The sequence below is a fragment of the Arvicola amphibius genome, chromosome 6, assembly GCF_903992535.2.
Source record: "Arvicola amphibius chromosome 6, mArvAmp1.2, whole genome shotgun sequence".
Classification (NCBI taxonomy): domain Eukaryota; kingdom Metazoa; phylum Chordata; class Mammalia; order Rodentia; family Cricetidae; genus Arvicola; species Arvicola amphibius.
Window position 1 is genome coordinate 103,895,001 of NC_052052.2, and position 4,758 is coordinate 103,899,758.

Consider the following 4,758-nt stretch of genomic DNA (forward strand, 5'->3'; position numbering starts at 1 on the left):
GTGCTCCAATGTGGGAGGACAATAATCAACTTTATATGGAAAAACAAGAAACCCAGGATAGCCAAAAAAATCTTATACACTGCCGTTTTAAATTCTCAATTACAAACTGAAACTAGATTTTTTCAATTAAATATATCTGATAAAACTTAAGTTTAATGTACAGCTTAATCCTAAAGTAATCACAGAAAAATAATGCAAAAATATAACTAGAACCGCCCCCCCCCAAATTAAAATGGAATTTTTAAAAGGTTGGTTAATAAACAGGGATAAAATCTAAGCAAGATGGTATTCTAGTGAAGAAGAGAATAAGGTTCCACAATGAGTGGAAGTTAACATGGCAGCAACATATAATAAGTTTAAAGAAACTTAATAATACATCTTCAAACGACCTCAAGCAGGTCTGCACAGAGAGCTCATTTGATGAGGCTTTTCCAGATTAAGCATACAGACCTGAGTTACATCCCCAGGATCTACATTAGCAAAACAAATCCTTGCATGGTGGCTGGAGGAGTGTGGGTGCTTAGAGCTCTGGTCTGCCAGTCTAACATACTTAGTGAGTTCCAGGCTGGTGAGAAACCCTGTCTAAAAGGCAAGGTGGATAGTGCTAAAGGGAAACCACCTGAGGTTGTCCTCTGGTATCCACATGCACATAAACACATGCATGTGAGCTTCTACACGCATGTGCACACATATGAACACATAATACTTGCAACATAGAAATGTATGAAATAAAATTTGAGGTAATCCAGAAGAGGAAAATATAAATATCTAAGCGGTGGTGCATCAGAAACTCTATTATACTCTCTGAACCTGAGTAGGACAGAGAGAGGCAAAAAAGCAAATTAATATGAAAAAATGGTTATAAAGAGATGACTACCATAAGCAGCAATCACAGATGACTGCACAGAATGATTCTGAAGTACGTATTCCATTTATGGACAGTAAGAGTTTTATCCAAGATAAGCAACCTTGGATAGTTGGGAAAAGTATCAAAGACCTTATGGAGTATACTATATGAGCAGAATAGAACGAGATTAGAAACTTGTAACAGAAAGACATGTAGAAAATCACCAAATATCTGTAGTATTGATAAATACTTTCCTAAATTTAATGGAAGACAAGAAATAGTCAAAATTATTTAGAAATTAGTTTGTAATGAAATAAATGTAAATTTGTGAGATTCAGGTAAAGTGGAGTTTAAGGGGAAAATTCATAGCCTTAACTATACTTACTATGAAAGGAAGAATGCGCTAAAGACAAATTACATAAACCACAACCATGAAAGTGAAAAGTGGATTCCCAAAGATGTCTTTCCTCTAATCCCCTATACTCTTCAGATGTGTGACCTCAGATAGCGAAGAACAACAACAAAGAAACAAACAAATGAAAAATCAAACAAATAAAAAACAAAAACAATAAAGAAAATTCTCACTGATGTGAATTGCAGACTGGATCCCTTGATAGGGAGATTATTAAGGGAGAGGAGATCAGATAATGTGACTTAGTACCGCCAGTTTTGAAGATTTGAGCAGGGATTGAAATCTACAGGCAAAGAACAGAATGTGTTACTTCTAGAAGCCAAGAAACAGGTAGATATGAGCTTTTTGGCTACAAGGAAATGAGTTCTTCCCTGAAGTTCCTTGAAAGGAAGGAAGAGCTATGAATAAGTTGACTTTAGCCCGCTGAGACTTGTATCATACTTCATACCTAGAGGAATTATGTTATAAAGCTGAGGAAAGACTGAGTTTGGATTGTTCAGCACCCAGATACACATCTGGGCACTGTGGTGTGTGTGCCTGAAATCTTGTTCCTGAGGAAACAAAGATAAAAGAATCCCTGGAGCTCAGTGATCAACCAACCAACTGAATTGATGAGTTCTAGGTTCAGTGAATAACCCTGTCACAAAATAAAGGTAGGTAGTGACTAATAAAGATCCTTGTGCTAACCTCTGGCCTCAGCACACATGGTGCACACATATCTACAGACTCATGCAAACAGGCACAACACACACACACACTTACAAATACACAATGTTTGCAATGATTGATGATGGTTGAACTCTGACTTTCACACCCTTGTCACACAAATGTACCTTCACCTATACATGTTTACATAAATACACCCAAACTACCAACACACACATACAAGACTTATAATAAGATTGTATTATTTAGGGCACTGAGTTCATAGAATTTTTTTATGAGGCAAACAGAAACTGGATTGTTTTTTTAAAAAGGAGAATGAACTAGAAAACCTATTGTTAATGAGAGAATTGATATAACCCTACAACTTGTAACATGCAAAGAAAAGACTAAGACATTCTACAGCAACATCGGGATAACTCAAGTAACATATACAAATTCTCTAAATAGCATAAATCACCGAAGGGACCTGGAGATGAAACTGGATTTGTAATCATGTCTTCCCACAAAGAAAACTATATGACTGGAGAGCCTACCTGTAAATTCTACCAAATATTTAGAGAAAGAACAGAATTCTAACTTGACACAAAATGGTTTGTGAAGTAGGAAAGAAAGTAATCCTTCCCATCTCTGCTTTGAGACTGTTTTTAGACTGTTACTACACCAGACACATCAAAGGACAGATGTGACCTAGCTTTTTTCCTGAATGGAGACACAAAAGTCCCTCACAGGGCTTTAGCAAATATTATCAGCATGCAAAGGACAGCAACCTTCACTGGAAAAATTCCTTCAGCAGATAAGAAACTTGAGCAGGCTGCCTTTTCCTGATGAATGTTATGACTAAGCTCCTCCTACTCTGTGGGAAGAGATTCAGGACATCTAGACATCTAGACCCTGTCTCAAAACAAACAAACAAACAAAAAACAAACACACCATAACTCAGAAGAAAACTCTTTTTGGTGTATTTAAGTGAAGAAACAGAAAAAGCATGAGGTATGTAAATATTATGTTGGACACCTACCTGCATTCCCAGCATTCAGGATGTGACAGAGGATTAGAAGTTTGAAGTCATTCTCAGCTACATAGGGAGATTAGGACTCTGGTTTACAAGAGATCCTCTCTTAAAAATGTATGTTGGCAGTGTGGAACACTGGTAAATTTTGTATTAAAATAAGACTGTCATTGAGATAAATCATTAAAGTCAATGGGAAAAAGCATATCTTGGGAGATAAGTATTTCCCATGCAGATATATGAGAAGAGGCCTTTATACAGGATCTAGAAAAAAAATGCTTACAACAAAATGTTAAGAGAATTTACCTAGTATGATTTTTAAAATGGATATTTTTTTAGGCTTGTACAGACACTTCCAAATCAGTCAATGGGATCATGAAAAGAAACACAGCATCAGAAGTTTCCAGGGCAATGTTAACCAAAACCACTGCCAGACATTGTTACACACTCTCTTGAATGGCAGAAATTTAAAAGACTGACAACCCCACCTGTTGATAGACACTCCATGTCTGAAACTCTCCCACATTGCTATGAGAAACAGAAAATCAAATCTTACAAGCATCATAAGAAAACCACTTATTTTCTTATTTATATAGGTAAATACGCTCTCACTGTATGACCCAGTATTTTCATTTCTAGGTATTTTCCTGAGGAAAATGTGTATCCATACTCAGATAAAAAACATGGATATGAATGCTTCAATGATTTGACTCTCAAAAGTTCCTGTGCTGAAACTATTCAGACAGCTTCTTACAGGTGAATAGAAGAATAAATGTGTGGTTTACCCATGTAGTGATGTGTTATTTTACAACAGTGGGCATTTGCAACTCTCAAAGCATTACACTAAGTGAAAGAAGCAGGGCACAATAAAGTGTATGATTCCAGTCTTCTAATACTGTGTAGAATGTACATTAGTTTAGTGATAAACAGGCGGGGCTAGACATGGAGGAAAGAATGGCTCTATAGAGATACTAGGAAACTTATGTTTGAATTCATACTTCTGTCTATCAATGAGATCTTATCAAATTGTTCAGTATATGGAAAATTTAAACCTCTGCCCTGCCCTCTTAGGTTGTATGTAAGAGGCAACCTTGCAGAGTCCAGGACCCTTTGTTTGTTTACACTCAGCCTTCTGCTGCAACATCTTTCTGTGGTCCTGTGGTCTATTCCAGTGTCAGTAATGGCATGGAAGAGTCCAAAACCAAGAGATGGGCATCAGCCTGCATCACTCAGTGCAGGTGTGGCCGTCAGGTTCTGTAATGGACCCACTGATAATTCTCCTTTGTTTGGACCATGGGCCCACAAGGTCTTCTTAACTGCATCTTTCTTCTCATTGGAATTACCCATTTGTATCAGTGTTAAAATAAGTTAGTTATACTATATGGATGTGGTTAGTTTGCCTCTTTTTAAAAGATAAGCGCCTCGGAAGATTAAACAATAAAATTGATGGGTAGCATAGAGATGAGGGTTCATAGTTCCTTACATTTAGCTCTGTAGCTCTTGCTTCTTTTATTTTATACCTAGTAAACACAGGTTTTTAAGACAATCTGAATCAGCAATTTAAACATGTGCATGCGTGCGTGCGCGCACAGAGAGAGAGAGAGAGAGAGAGAGAGAGAGAGAGAGAGAGAGAGAATACAAGGATATAAAAAATTACTCAAGCAAATATGGGAAGTAAGGTGAGAATGCTAATATTCTTATCACCTAGCACAATGCTGAATTCACGAAGGGTAATCTTAAATTACTTTTACTAATTCTCCAGGTAGACTTTCACTACATTAGCATTCTTTTATTGGCCAAGGTGTACCTTCTTCATTTTTTTCT